Source organism: Ochotona princeps, chromosome 30 (assembly GCF_030435755.1).
Source record: "Ochotona princeps isolate mOchPri1 chromosome 30, mOchPri1.hap1, whole genome shotgun sequence".
Lineage (NCBI taxonomy): Eukaryota > Metazoa > Chordata > Mammalia > Lagomorpha > Ochotonidae > Ochotona > Ochotona princeps.
The window spans coordinates 1,632,568-1,648,519 of NC_080861.1; the positions used below are offsets into that span (position 1 = coordinate 1,632,568).

The following is a 15,952-nucleotide window of genomic DNA, read 5'->3' on the forward strand; positions in this document are numbered from 1 at the left end:
AAGTACTGTGCTTTATGTTCCAGGCTATGTCTTCCTGAAACTCTTAGGGCTTCCAACGATTGGTAAAGTATAATTGTTAAATCTAGCACTTGCCTGCTTCCTAGCTAGATTCAAAGTTACTATAAACATCAAATGCAAAAATTGTTCAGGTTACTCAAGGAGTCAGCTTGCATTTACCTGTCCTGTGATGGGTTTATATTCTGATGCCACACTAATCCTTTCATTGCTTCAGATGACAATTCCATACAACCCAAAAGGTTTAATGTGTTCCATTGCACTCATTGAGTATATTTCAAAATGTGGGACTTGAAGTAGTTAAGTTAAACTGATATAAATCTAGTCCATCATTTTAAACTGATATAATGTTTGCTCTGACAAAGTTTAAAACCTGACAATTCTTTTATATCTAAGCTTGAAAAGCCCAAGTATTCCAACTGTGTTTCTAACTGAACTCATGACCTGCTAGGTTGGGAAAGAGTATAATTATGATGTGTTTTGTTATCTAGACTTAAACAAAGAGAAACCTTCAAGTGCCAGGCACTACTTCAGACATCTGATGACTTCTACTTCTACCAGGAACCTCTAGAACCCCCTACTCCTGCAGTTACTCAACATCGCCCCCTTTCAGCTCGAAGAAGCTCGAGCGGTCGTCGTCCCTTTATCCCTGTTCACTCCTCTGTTTGGAAATGTGAGGAGTTAGATAGGATGATAGGTAGTCAGGGTCTCTGGTTCCTGGTGAAGCTACACTGTCTATGCTGACCATTCAGGAGTAAAGAAGAATTGACTACAAGAAGGCCTGGCTAAGAGAAAATGAACTCAAGCCACCTTTTCAATAATAACTCTTAATAACCCTTCCCTCCATTCCCATCCACTTAAATGTAAAAATTTTTTAATCAAACCATTGACCAGTTTCTTTTGCAGGAATAGAAGCGTCCCTCCATCTCCCATTCTTCCCACCAGGCTGCAACCACTGCCAAGAGAAAACAGCTCCTAGAAGCCATGGAGAACAATGCCCCTCTTCCGGGCCCGGCGGCGTGGCCTAGAGGCTAAAGTCCTCACCTTGAAAGCCCCGGGATCCCATATGGGCGCCGGTTCTAATCCTGGCAGCTCCACTTCCCATCCAGCTCCCTGCTTGTGGCCTGGGAAAGCAGTCGAGGACGGCCCAATGCATTGGGACCCTGCACCCGCGTGGGAGACCTGGAAGAAGTTCCAGGTTCCCAGCTTCGGATTGGTGCGCACCGGCCCATTGCGGCTCACTTGGGGAGTGAATCATCGGAAGGAAGATCTTCCTCTTTGTCTCTCCTCCTCTGTGTATATCTGGCTGTAATAAAATGAATAAGTCTTTAAAAAAAAAAACAATGCCCCTCTTGCTTTATATATAACAAAAGGGAGGAATGTAAGGAGTTATTCCAATATCCTTCCCTGGATTGGCGCCATTCCTTCTTCCTCACAGCTCACGAAATTCCCGCCGGCCTAGCTACCCACCAATCAGATGTAACCTGGCTTTCCACCTGAATCCCACCCCTATCTTCCAGCCCCTCCCCCAGCCCCACCCAGTCATCCCCAGGCACTAATCCCCTGGGGCCTGCCCCCCAGCCCTCCCAATCCCCGCCCCCCACACCTTGCGCCTACCTGCATAAAAAGGCCCCAGGTGCTTCCTTCTCCCCTGTCCCTTCTTTCCTGATCTTCACCATCTCTTCCCCATTCCCACCCCGTTGGAATAAACCTCCTAAGATACCTCCTTGCTTCTGGTAATTTCAGCTCACGGTAAAGAACCAGGTTGTGGGAATTACCTGCGCGTAATAATATCGTAACATCCTATGAACTAGAACTCTCATCTCTTTTTAAATAACTAATAATGGTTCTTGTTTTGTTTCATTAAGTGCAAAGCTAATTACACCGACCTTCACGTACCAAGCAATTCTTTCATCTTTGAACTGGCGTTGTTTTTACCAGCATTAATTTCTGCTACATTCTGTTGCAACCTCTCAACTACCTACTATAGCAGGACTAAATTAAAAAAATTCTACAATACTGTCATACTGAAATAATTTATAATTTTGATATTCAATCTGCAAAATTCAGTTACACTGGCTGGCGTGGTGGGTTAGCACGCTATTTCTCCGTTGCATATGGGGTCTGGTTTGTGTCCTGCCTGCTGCACTTGAGCTGCAGCTCTGCTTACGGTGTGGAAGGCAGCAGAGGACGGCCCAGGTCCCTGCGTCCCTGCACTAGCACGGGAGTGCTCCCAGCTTCCATCAGCCCAGCCCTGGCCGCGTGGCCCTTCGGCGAGTGAGCCCGTGGGACGGAAGACCCCTCTCTCTACTCCCTATATATCTCCACCTTTCAAATAAATATCTTTAAAAATTAAGCATTGTTTATTAGGCAGGACTATGAAATTTCCTGGTTAAGGTCCAAAAGGGTTGGATGTGAGAAAATTGGCTGTTGTTATCATATAGAAGAGTCGGGGGCTTGAAAAGACCTGGCTTTTTCTGCCTTTCAACGGCCTTTCCCCGCGCCAGGCTGCGGGGCAGCCCACCCAGCCTGCCCACCCGCAGCACCGGGTGACGCGGCCAAGGAGGGGGAGCGCCAAGCCCTGTTCCTCCTCGCAGACAGGAACTGGGGCGAAGGGCCAGGGTGACGATAGCGCGGTCCGGAAGCAGGGCGGCTCTGCGCCGGGACAGGTGCGGGGCCCTTGCCGACGGCGGCCGGCTGGCCTGGGCCGACCCCGCAGCCCGCCGCGCCGCGCAGCACCCGGCCGCCCGTGCGGCCTAGCTCCCCGCCGCCCGCCGCGGTCTGGATTGGTCCGGGCGCCGGCGGGGGCGGGGCGGGCGCGGCGGCGGCGCGTGCTCCGTGGGTCGGTGCGGCGGCCGCGGCCGGCCGGCGGGCGAAGAGGCGCGCGGGGCGGGAGGGCGGCGGCGATGGCGGCGCCGGAGCGGGGTGGTGTCGGCGGCCCGAGTCGGTGACTGCGCTCCCGGAGCGCCGGGCAGGTGAGTGCGGCCGCCGGGACCCGGATGAGGCGGCTGAGGGGGGGTGAGGGGGGCCGGCGGCTGAGGGGGACGGCGGCTGAGGGGGGACGGCGGTGGTGGCGGCTGAGGGGGCCGGCGGCTGAGGGGGACGGCGGCTGAGGGGGACGGCGGTGGTGGCGGCTGAGGGGGCCGGCGGCTGAGGGGGGACGGCGGCTGATGGGGACGGCGGCTGAGGGGGGACGGCGGCTGAGGGGGACGGCGGCTGAGGGGGACGGCGGTGGTGGCGGCTGAGGGGGACGGCGGCTGAGGGGGACGGCGGTGGTGGCGGCTGAGGGGGACGGCGGCTGAGGGGCGGCTGAGGGGGCCGGCGGTGGTGGCGGCCCCGTCTGCGTCGCCCGCTTCCTGCCGGCGCGGCCCGCCGGAGCCCGCCAGGTGCGTGTGTGGAGACGGGGTCCCGGGAGGGGAGCAGCCCTGCTGCCGGGCGGCGTCTGGGTGGAGGGGCCCCGGGCGCTCGGGGTCCCCGGGCCGGAGCAGAGGGCCGCCGAGGGCTGACGGGCTGGGCCGGTGGCCGTCTGCTGGAGCCACCGTCGCCAGCTCGGAGCCTGCTCGTCCGGAACTCCGAGTGAATGGTTGGGAATAGGGTTCCTGACCAGATCACCCCGAGTCAGTTCTCAGCAGTTCGCTAATCATTCGGGGATATTTTTGTTTAGTGCTACATTGTAAAGCTTCTGTAGTAAAAGCGGAACTGTTTTCAGCCTTAAAAGGGTAGCCTGGGCAAGGGTGAGCAGGATAGAGCTTAGCCTAGTTTCAGAGTGGAGATAAAGAACGAAGTGGAAATCAGGCGGTGGGCAAGCCGGAAAGGTACCCGCGCCATGACTGGCACCTGCCTGGCACCTGCGAGGATGCCGAGCGCAAGGGAGCCTTCCAGGGCCACGGACCTTGCTGGGTTTCCTCATTGCCACTCTGCCGTGCTTCCCTGCCTCTCGGAGACTTTCGGGAAGACTTTGCTCCACCTGGCTTTGTCAGTGTCTGCGAATTGAGGGCATGGGGGCCGCGGGAATTGTTTTGGCTGGCGGTGCTGTTGGCTAACAGACTGCCGGGTCAGCGCCGGCCGAGGCTGGGGAGGGGCTGTGAGCTCCTGTCGCAGTGCCGGCCCAGTGGTGCGGTGTTATGTACGGGATCTGTGTGCGGGTGGCAGGCAAGCCCGAGAGCTGCCATATCTGCAGGAACCTTCCAGGCTCCCAGGCTTGTATCGGTTTCCTGCTCCGTGCTGGCTCGGTGGCTTTTCCTTCTCTTCCTAAAGGCATTCTGCGGCCCTACGACTTCTAGCTGGTGCCTTTTTCTGTTTCTTTCTGCATTTCTTTTTAAATTTTATTTTTAAAGGTTTATTTATCTTTATTTGAAAGATTTACCAAAAAAAAAAAAAAAAAGAATCTACCTTCTAATGAGAGAGAGAGGAGGGAAGGAGGGAGGGAGAAAGAGAGAGAGAGATCTTCTTCCACTGGCTCACTCCTCAGATGGCTACAGTGGCTGGTGCAGAGGCCCAATGCCTGGAGCCATCCTCCACCACTGTCCCAACTTTGCCAGTCCATAAAGGGGCAGGGGCGGGGGCAGGGCTGGATGGAAAGTGGAGCAGCAGGTTACAACCAGTGCCGGAAGGGGATGCCTTAACTGTGGCTGAAGGATCAATTAGCTACTGCACCGCCTCCTTTCTTGGTTAAAGTGCTCTACCCTCCAGTTTAGACATTAAGTCGTTAATGACAAAAATGGATGAGGTAGTGTTTTTGGAAACAAGGAACTAAATGTTCTCACTTTTTTTTTTTTTAAGATTTATTTATCTTTATTGGAAAGTCAGATATACCGAGAAGAGAGACAGAGAGAGGGATCCTCCATCCGCTGGTTCACTCCCCAAGCGGCCACAGTGGCCAGAGCTGAGCTGTTCTGAAGCCAGGAGCCAGGATTCTTCCAGGTCTCCCATGCAGGTGCAGGGTCCCAAGGCTTTGGGTTGTCTTCGACTGGACTGCTTTCCTAGGCCACAAGCAGGGAGCTGGATGGGAAGTGGAGCAGCCAGGATTAGAACTGGCGTCCTGGCACGTTCAAGACGAGGACTTTAGCCCTTAGGCCACGGCTCCGGGCCCCAGCAGCTGGTTTTAGGATGTGATAGTTTATTATGGGGCTCAGCGGTGTGGCCTAGTGGCTAAGGTCCTCGCCTTGATCCCATATGGCTGCTGGTTCTAATCCCGGAAGCTCCACTTCCTCTCTGTCTCTCCTCCTCTCAGTATGTCTGACTTTGTAATAAAAATAAAATAAATCTTTAAAAAAAAAAAAAGATAGTTTATTACGATATGTAATCCTATTTAGGGTTTTTTTTTTTTTTGAGGTATCTTAGGAGGTTTATTCCAATGGGGCAGGAACAGGGTAGAGGTGGTGAAGATCAGGAAAGAAGAGGAGAGGAGAGAGAGAGGAGGAGAGACCAGAGAGAGAGAGGAAAGAGAGGAGATAAAAGAGAGAGAGGGGAGAGACCGAGAGCTGGCCGCACCTGGGGGGTGGCTTTTGTCTGCCAGGTGTAGGAGGCGGTTATTGGGAGGGATTGAGGCCAGGCCCCCAGGGGACTGAGCCTGCAGGTGAATGCCTTTGGGATTTGAAGTAGTTATAAATCTAGTCCATCATTTTAAACTAATGCTTACTCTGACAAAGTTTAAAACCTGACAATTCTTTTATATCTAAGCTTGAAAGCCCAAGTACTCCAGCTGGGTTTTAAACTGAACTATTTAGGATTTTTGTAAGAGCATACATTTTTAATTCAATTAGGTATTTCTTTTCGGCACCTGAGACCCTCTCATTGCCAGCTCGCCTGTGGGTGCGAGACTTGGGCTGTGTGAGAATGTGACTGAATGTTCATTTGAGCCACTTCATTTGGAGTTATAGCTCACCGTGGGGATAAGTGATCCTCACTTGGTTTCTACTCACTGCCTTTTTGACAGCTTAGTGCTGGATATAAGGATATAAATAATTCAGTGTATTTCCCTCAGCCTGAGCCTGCCTCTACAGCCTTGAAAATGATCTTGCAGATCTGAACAAGGATGGGAAGATCAGAAATACACAATTCCATCATCAATGTAGAAAATATGTTTCTGTATTTCTAAATATAGAAAAACCCATTTTTCCCCTGAAGAATTCAACATTTAAAACATTCTGTGATTGATTTTCTTTCTTTTTTTTGTTTCTTAAAGGTTTATTTATTTTATTACAAAGTCAGATATACACAGAGGAGGAGAGACAGAGAGGAAGATCTTCCGTCCGATGATTCACTCCCCAAGTGAGCCGCAACGGCCGGTGCGCGCCGATCCGAAGCCGGAACCTCTTCCGGGTCTCCCACGCGGGTGCAGGGTCCCAATGCATTGGGCCGTCCTCGACTGCTTTCCCAGGCCACAAGCAGGGAGCTGGATGGGAAGTGGAGCTGTCGGCATTAGAACCGGTGCCCATATGGGATCCTGGGGCTTTCAAGGTGAGGACTTCAGCCGCTAGGCCACGCCGCCGGGCCCTGTGATTGATTTTCTTACAGAAGTGGATTGGGGTGGGCTTATCTTTAGCCATTTACATTTCGTACCTTCCAGCTATGCATGTGGGGGGCAGTGGATGGCACCCCAAGTTTAGCTTGGATTCCCACCACTCATGTGGGAGACCCAGATGGAACTCCTGGACCCTGGCCCAGCCCCAGCTGCTGCAGGCATCTGTGTCCAGCAGTGCCAGTGAGTCCCAGCTGCCCCGCCTCTGCCCCGCCTCCCTGCCCATGTGCCTAGGAAGGAGCACATGGTCTTCAAGTGCTTGAGTTTCTGCTGCCCATGGGCAAGACTGGATGGAGCTCCTAGCCCCTGGCTTCTAGTTGCCACGCCCCATTCAGTGAGGCCATGTGCAGAGTGAGCCAGAGGATGCAAAATTTGTTTGTCCCTCTCACTCTGCCTTTCAAAAGAAATAGACCTTTTTTTTTATCTTTTTTTTTTTTTTTTCAAAAAAAGGGTAGACTTCACATACAAAACACTATATGAGATTTCAGTATGAGATAAAAGCAAAACATAATCTGAAATAGACCGGTTGTAGAGCCATTTATTTTATGTTGTTGTTTTGACTGTCCGTTCTCGTGGAAGGTAACAAACAGTGGACAGAAAGTCCGAGTGATGACTGCGTGCCCATGCTGAGTTCACAGGTGTCCAGCGCACGGTGCCTTTGTGCTTGGGGGGCGAGTACCTTGCCTGCGAGTAGGACCAGGTCTGATTTTCACCGAAGAACACTATTTAGAGCTGAAAAACACTTTGGCACACAAAATGCTAGGCTAGCATCATAGTAACTGAGCATCGAGTAGGAGAGACGAAAAGGGTGATATCCTACTTTTCTTCTTTTTTTTTTTTAAAGATTTATTTATTTTTATTACAAAGTGAGATATACAGAGAAGAGAGACAGAGAGGAAGATCCTCCGTCCGATGATTTCACTTCCCAAGTGACCGCAACAGCCGGTGCTGTGCCGATCTGAAGCCGGGAGCCTGGAACCTCCTCTGGGTCTCCCACGCGAGTGCAGGGTCCTAAAGCTTTGGGCCGTCCTCGACTGCTTTCCCAGGCCACAAGCAGGGAGCTGGGATATCCTACTTTTCAAGTTTCTGTGTGGTAACTCATTTTCTCCGCTCTTTCCCCTCACTCTTGTGTAAAGATTTATTTACTTAAAGGCAGTTACAGAGTGCGCTGGAGGGTGTGCTGGGGGATATGCAGTGCCTGGAGCTGCACTGGGCTGAAACCAAGAGCCCAGAAATCTTAGCTTGGTCTCTGCTGCTTTACCAGGCGTGTTAGCAGGGAGCTCGGCCAGACTTGAGCTGATCTGAAGGCAGGAGCCAGACGTTTCCTCCAGGTCTCCCACATGGGTGCAGGGGCCCGAGGCCTTGAGCCATCCTTGACTGCCTTCCTAGGCCATAAGCAAAGAACTGGATCAGAAGTGGAGTAGCTTGGATTCAAACTGGCATCTGTGTGGGATGCCAGCATTACAGGCTGAAGCTTAGCTTTCAGTGCCATGGTGCCAGTACCACCCACTCCCTCAGCATTTATTAGGAAGGCAGAGTGACAGAGAGGAAAAGACATCTTCTGTGCCAGTTCACTCTCCCAAATACCCGGAACAGGTTCCCGGTCTCCCGCACAGCTGGCAGGCAGCCAGGTGCCTGGACCCTCAGCTGCTGCATCCTGAGGTGTGTTATCAGGAAGAGGGATCCACAGTGAAGCAGTAGCAGGAAGTGGAACCTGCCAGGCAGTGGCCTAGTCTGGCCTGCTTTCTGAGCCCTGCCTGTGAGCCTCCTGTGGCCCCGGCTGCTGGGCTGAGCCCTTGGGGGAGTGCTATATTTTCCTGAGGTGGCTTTTTATTTTCTCATAGTCAGGGTCTTGATCCTTAAGGACAACGCATGAACTCTAAAGTGGTGTGCTTGCTTTTTAACTTTTTTGTCCTGGCATGCACCCATGGTTGCTTTTGTTTGTGTTGTCTCCAGGCTAAACAATCAGGAGTCACAGGCTTCTAGTGGAGAGGGGTTAGGTGGGTTCAGGTGTGCAGTGTGGCAGCTATAGTTACTCTGCAAAAGCAGGTTGCTTGGCTGTGATTTAGCTCTGGTTTCTGAAAGAGAAATGGCATTGAATTAAGATTTTTTTGAGAAACTTTGTCATGATAGATTGTCAGTAATTGATCAGCTTCCTGCTGGCTTCCTTTTAGAAATATGAGTGAGGGAATGCCAGCCTTTAGCGTATGTGGTATGTGTGCCTGAAAGTAATTGATCTCGTAGATGGAGGAGTGGTATTCAGGTTTTATGTTTTCAAAATGTAGAAGAACCTGCCAAGCAGGGCAGAGCCCACAGTGTAAGGTCAGTAGGACCATCAATGAGATGTCAGGGCCAAGTCTGTGAGAAAACTGCGGAGAAGGCCTCATAGATCATGTCATCTCTTCTTTGGTAAACCTGGAGTTCTTTTTTTTTTTTTTTTAATCTTAAGATTTATTTACTTTTATTGGAAAAGCAGATTTACAGAGAGAAGGAGAGACAGAAAGATCTTATATCCAGTGGTTCACCCTCTAAATGGTCGCAGTGGCCAGAACTGAGCTAATCTGGAGCCAGGGGCCAGGGGCCAGGGGCCAGGAAGGAGCTTCTTCCCGGTCTCCCACGCAGGTGTGTGATCCCCAGGACCTGAGCCGTCCTCCATTGCTTTCCTAGGCCTTAAGCAGGAGCTGGATGGGGACTGGAGAACCAGGACATGAACTGGTGCCCAAATGGGATCCTGGTGCTTACAAGGGGAGGATTAGCCAATAGAGACATACTCAAATATGGAATTACATACTTCAACTATCAGCACAAGGTAAAATATATATTAATTTTGTCAAGGAACACATTCCCAAGTCCCAAGCTTACTCCCTAGTCTGCCTGTTCTGTCCTGTTCATTTTATTCCAGTGCTTGGTTATTTTAGGTACTCAGCTTTCCTAGGGATGAAAGAGATCCATCATTTGTACGATTAAGGCATATTGCAAATGTAGGTATTTGGTAGCTGTTAATTCCAGTCTAAGGCACTAAATAACCTAGATGTTGCTAATCTTTCTGCCCATTCCTTCACCCCCAGACTGTGTATTTCCGTAAATAGCTTTTTGAATATTTATTGGTTCATTTGGAGCTTGGCTGCTTAATTGGGGGTAGTTGAGTGTGGCCAGCTCCCTGATTGTGGCATCTTCAGAGCAGATCTGCCGCTCAGAAGCTCCCCTCGCGCTCTGGCAGGAGGCCTTCCGCAGCCCCTGCCCCTCGCCCCCTGTCCCCCCTCGGGAGCCCACCAGGCCGGCGCTCGCCTGCAAGGGTTAGCCATGCCTGCTGCGGGAGGATTATAAGGAGTTAAAGAAATCACTGGGCGAATCTGAAGCTTTGTTTTAAACTGCACTTTAGTCACATTCCTGTCCACAGATTTTCCTTGCATTTCTAATAACTAGTTTTTAATTATTTGTTAATGTCACATCTTTTTGCTGCGCTTTGGAAGTAATGGCAGGTGTGAAGTGAATTCAGACAGAAGGGCTCTAGGGCAGAGGTCAGCAGCCAGCTTTCCCACGTGGTTGGTGTCCACAGTGCTCCACAGAACTCCGAGACCTGGAGTCCGTGAATTCCGTACCTGCTGTGCCACTGCAAGGAATTTGAGGTGACTGTCAATCAGGCCAAACTCCCTGTTGGTACTTTTTTTGCATTTTACCAGTTTAAAGGAGTGAATTTTTGTGATTTAAATGTATCTTGGGGGCCCGGCGGCGTGGCCTAGCAGCTAAAGTCCTCGCCTTGAACGCCCAGGGATCCCATATGGGCACCGGTTCTAATCCCGGCAGCTCTACTTTCCATCCAGCTCCCTGCTTGTGGCCTGGGAAAGCAGTCGAGGACAGCCCAATGCATTGGGACCCTGCACCCGCGTGGGAGACTTGGAAGAGGTTCCAGGTTCCCGGCTTCGGATCGGCGCGCACCGGCCCGTTGCGGCTCACTTGGGGAGTGAATCATCAGACGGAAGATCTTCCTCTCTGTCTCTCTTCCTCTGTGTATATCTGGCTGTAATAAAATGAATAAATCTTTAAAAAAAAATGTATCTTGGATTATCAGAATTACAGATTTATCCCAATTTAAAATGTTGTTTGCTAGTTGAACCTATTGGAACATGCCCTGAGGATTCAGTTGCCTGCAGGCCTGCCCTTTGCAGGGTGGCCCAGGCTGTTTTTGACACCAGGCCATTGCTTCCTCTGACAAGTACCTCATGTGGAGTTTCTACTAACTAGTCCTAACTAAGTGTGACTATTTTATTTATTCCTGAATTGCTGATTCAGTGTTGGTCTTGTATTTAGATATAATTCAACTATTTTTTTCTAGTTTAATAAAATATTGCATAAAACAAAAAATTAATTGTTCTTATTGCTGTCATTATTTTTCTGAACAGAAGTGTAATTTTTAACCAAAAAAAGTCTGATGATTGTGTTTTCAAAAGTTAGCCTCCATGTTTATGAGCCTATAAAGGTATCATTGCTTTAAGTAAGATTCATTTTGTAGATGATTTTGAAGGAGTTCATGAGGAAAATCTAGCTGGAATGCTCCTTTTTTAAAAAGCAATTTCTTTGAAGGGAGATTGACCTGGAGAGGTCTTCCGTCCCCTGGTTTGCCCCTGCAGTGGTCAGCAGGGCCAGCTGTGGGCAAGGCTGAAGCCAGGAGCTGGAAGCCCACGGCTGGGTGGCAGACAGGTGCGTGGACTGGCTTCTGCTGCCTTCCCAGGAGCCTTTGCAGGCAGTGGGGTTGGAAGTGGAGTGGGTGCTACGTGACCTGGTGCTGGGGACGGAGAGCGGAAGTGTAAGCTGCCGAATCCGCCCTTCGCAGAGGTGGCCTCCTGTGGAAGTATCCACACCATTGACAATGTCAGTGTTTGCTTTATGATCTAATCTCAGGAAGTAGCACACTTTCTTTTTGTGAAGGAGAAGAGGAGGAGTTTGGAGTCTCCAAGCACAAGGAAATACATCTTTTAGGAGCTGGAAATGCTGATGATACGGATTTGAGTATTGCACATTGTACATACAAGGCATTATTGCAGCATACTCCTTAAATACATGCAAGTGTGCACAGATTATTACACTGTGCTGTACCCATAAAGATCCAATTATTGTGTACAAATTGAGATTTAAACTTCTTTAAAGACATATTTATTTAGTAGGCAGGTTTACAGAGGAGAAAGGCAGAGAGAAGGAGAGAGAGAGAAGGAAAGAGAGAGAGAGAATCTTCCATTTACAGGTGCACTCCCCAGATGGCCACAAGAGCCAGAGCTGGGCCCATGAAGCCAGGAGCTTCCTCTGGGTCTCCCACATAGGAGCCCGGGGACCTAAGCCATCTTTTTCTGCGCTCTGAAGCCAGGAGCAAGGATCTGGATGGAAAGTGGAGCAACCAAAACATGAACTGGTGCCCATATGGGATGCCAGTGTGCCACAGGCAGAGACTTAGTCTGCCATAACACTAACTACACTGGCTCTAAGATTTAAAAAGTTTAAGTTGCTCTTTTTAGAGGGTCAGTTTCTTTCTTTTTTTAAAAAGATGTATTTGTTATTTTTATTGGAAAGCCAGATTTACAGAGAGAAGCAGGGGCAGAGAGGAAGATCTTCCATCTGCTGGTTCACTCCCCAAATGGCCACAATGGCCAGAGCCAATCTTATCCCATCCGAAGCCAGGATCCTGGAGCCGCTTCCGGGTCTGCCACACTGTGCGGCATCCCACGGCTTTGGGCCGTCCTCCACTAGAGCTCTCCCAGGCCACAGGCAGAGAGCTGGATGGGAAGCGGGGCAGCCAGGACATGAACCGGTGCCCGTATGGGACCCTGGCACATGCAAAACAAGGACTTAGCCACTGAGCTACCGTACTGGGCACGTCAAATGGTTTTTCTAGGAAATGCTGTCTGTGAAGGACATTTTATTTCTTTTTGAGATTTTTCAAACTCTGAAAATATTGTATTTATACTATATTTATTATTTCATTAGGCATAAGATTTTAGAGGGAAAGTCATTTTCTTTCAGGATCTTGAAAACATTTTTTATTTTTTATGTCATTTATTTATTTAAAAGTGGAGAGGCAGAGACCAAGCCCTGATTTGCTTGTTCACCCCAAATGCGTGTCTGTCCGTGCACTCGGCCCACGCCAGGGCGTGTCCGCTGGAGGCTCCGGTCAGGGCTCTTCTGGACCGGCTGAGTGTGCCCAGTTGTTCCCGCTGCTGTGGCAAGTGTGTGCCATGGCATGGTCCTGTCACTGCAGTCGGCGTTGAGAAGTCACGGCCGCCCTGTCTGATCCTTTCTGTGACACGGGTTTTACCCTTTGAAAGCTTCATCTGTTTGTTGGGTAGGAAAGGGCAGTTGCTCAACTTCCTGGATTAGGAAGGACTTGGGGATTCATCTTACAAAGGTACCTGGTGCTGTCAGGGTTTTTTTGTTTTGTTTTGTTTTTGCTTTTTTTATGTTTCTGGCATATATGGTAGGCTGTTTTTTTTTAGTTTTCTCTACCTAAAATTTTAACTTAATGTTCCTAGTTTGTGGAATTATCTAACTGCTTCCCAGCTTTTAACATTGTGGTGATTATCTTTTTTCCCATTCTTTGTCTTTGTGAGTTCTGTGCCTTTAAAAATTCGAATCTGTGACAGAGTGAGTGAGACGGGCCTGCCGCCTCCCTTGCTTCCTCTGTGAGCTCCTGCTGCTGAGCCTAGGAGCTGGCAGGTGATGCTCCACAGCCTTGTCCTGTCACTCACGTGGGAGATGCAGGGCGAGTTTTTGGCTCCTGGCTTCAGCCTTGCTCAGCTCTAGCCACGGTGAGCGTTCGGAGAGTAAAATGGAAGATGAAGATTCTTTGTGCCTTTTGATATCTGCTTTTCAAAGAAATAATTAAGCATATAGAAATTAAAAATCTTTGTTTTCCTAGATATTCAGTCAACTATCATTTTAAAAAATTGTTATTTAGTTTATATTGGAAGACAAATGGAGACAAAACTCTTCCACCTGCTGGTTCGATCCGCACCTGCCTGTGAGCCTCGGCCAAGGCAGGCTGTCCCAACCCGGAGCTAGGACTCCACTTCTGCTCTCACTCGTGGGGACCCACAGCGGTTACTCAAGACATCACTTCCTGCCTCCTCAGGCGTGACACTGGCAGAAAGATGGGCTCAGAGGTGTAGCCGGGCCGGGAACTCGGGCGCTCCTCAGGTTGGCATCTGACATGCTGTGCCCAAGTCTGCCTCTAGCTACAGTCTCAAAGTACAAGTCACCATTGGTATTCTCACTGCTTTTCTCCTGATGAACGTGGTAAAGTCAGACACAGGTGTTGTTTGAATATTGTTTGCTTGGTCAGGCCCTTAGTTTTATTATTTTTATTTTTGGAAAAGGTATAGTCCCTGGTTCTGTGTTGTTTAATGGTGTTCCTTCTGTACAAGATAAAAAGATACACTTCAGGGCCCGGCGGTGTGGCCTAGGGGCTAAAGTCTTTGCCTTGAAAGCCCCGGGATCCCATATGGGCACCGGTTCTAATCCCGACAGCTCCACTTCCCATCCAGCTCCCTGCTTGTGGCCTGGGAAAGCAGTCAAGGACGGCCCAAAGCTTTGGGACCCTGCACCCATGTGGGAGACCAGGAAGAGGTTCCTGGTCCCGGCATCGGATTGGCACAGCACCGGCCCGTTGCGGCTCACTTGGGGAGTGAATCATCGGATGGAAGATCTTCCTCTCTGTCTCTCCTCCTCTCTGTATATTCGGCTTTCCAATAATAATAAAATCTTTTTTAAAAAAAAAGATACACTTCAGGAAATTCAAAATGATCCATTTTTCCTCTTTTTGAAAAATTAGAAAAATTTAAAAAATGTGTATGAGAGATCAAGAGATAGAGAAAGCATGTATGGGAGAATTTGTAAGTGCTGGTTCACATCCCACATGTCCGCAGCTGGCAGTGGGCCCGGGCTGGGGCTGGAAGTCGGGCACACAGGCGAGGTCCCCAGGAGGGCGGCAGAAACCCCAAGGCTTGAGCCTCCGCTGCTGCCTGCTGGGGTCAGGAGCTGGAAGGGAGAACCCCGCTAGCCAAGGCTGCGTGGTGACTCTCCGTCCTCAGAGGACGGTCACGGACTGCCTCTTCTGTGCCACTCCTGCCAACAGGTCCTGCTGGGGAAAAGACATCACTTCTGTTTCATGGCTTAGGCGTCTAATTAGCAAACTGTCTTGTAGGTTGTAATTATGATTCCCTTTTACAGTTGCCAAACAGAATAGTGTATGCATAAGGAAAACATTCATTTTGAATTATAAGAGTAGTGATTTAATGTGGAGGCGCGAGAGAGCAGTGTGCCGGGCACCTCAGCCCATCGGTGTTGCAGCCAGTGTGGAAAGGGGCTTGGCCAGGAGTCAGGGCGGAGGGCGCTCAAGGCTGAGTGCTGCTGCTTCCTATGCGGCTCAGAGTGTGTCTTGAAGTGGATTGTAGTGCATGTTAACACATTGCTGTTTGGTGTACATTTTGTGTCAGACCCTGTCAGGACGCGTCTTCGTAGTCTACTGCTGCAGTTCTCAGAGTCTGTGCCAGCTGAGTCAGCACCCAGGGGTGCTGCGGACACGTCTCTCCCTGGCAGGTGAGTGTGGGCCTGCGGCTCTGCAGTACGTCCCTGGTCACTGCCTTAGGTAGACCTAAGCCAGTCCACACTTAACTCTGCCTGCACATTAGAATCACCTTGGGAACCGTCAGCTGATGACAAGACTGTACCCTAGGCAAATTGTTGGAGGGAGGAGTTCAAGAAGTTCATGTAGAAAACTATGAGTTTCAAAAATGCTTTTCAGCAAAATACCATTTTCCATGACCTTTCTTACTTTCTTAAGATTTGTTTATTATGAGGCCTGGCACGGTAGCCTAGCAGTTAAAATCCTTGCCTTGCATGCACTGGGATCCCTTTGGGGCGCTGGTTCTAATCCCGGCAGCCCCACTTCCCATCTAGCTCCCTGCCTGTGGCCTGGGAAAGCAGTTGAGGGTGACCCAAAGTCTTGGGATCCTGTACTCATGTGGGAGACACCGAGGAGGCTCTGGGCTCCAGGTTTCAGATTGGCACAGCTTCAGCCATTGTGGCCACTTGAGTGAATCAGCAGATGGAAGATCTTCCTCTCTGTCTCTCCTCTCTATATATCTGCATTTCCAATAAAAATAAATAAACTTAAAAAAAAATTGCTTGACCAAGTAGAATTTATAGCAGGAATGGACCAAAAAGAAATCATTTCCCTATCTTAGTTTTTTTCTGAAGATTTTATTTATTTTCTCAAAAAATTTATTTATCTATCTATTTATTTATTTATTTATTTTGGTTGGAAAGTCAGATTTACAGCGGGAAGGAGAGATAAAGACCTTCCACCTGCTGGTATTCCCCCCCAGGTGTGCATGTCGACTGAACCTGGGCTGATCTGTAGCCAGG

The 15,952-nt window shown here is 49.8% G+C and overlaps 1 protein-coding gene across 1 annotated transcript in view; it reads left to right on the forward strand.

The window, feature by feature from the left end:
- The first annotated feature begins 2,834 nt into the window (after positions 1-2,834).
- PIK3CB (phosphatidylinositol-4,5-bisphosphate 3-kinase catalytic subunit beta) overlaps positions 2,835-15,952 on the forward strand; it is an 84,290-nt gene continuing 71,172 nt past the window's right edge. Inside the window, exon 1 of the mRNA XM_058657115.1 lies at positions 2,835-2,990. The gene's annotated coding sequence lies outside the window, so the exon portion shown is untranslated. The remainder of the gene's footprint in view (positions 2,991-15,952) is intronic.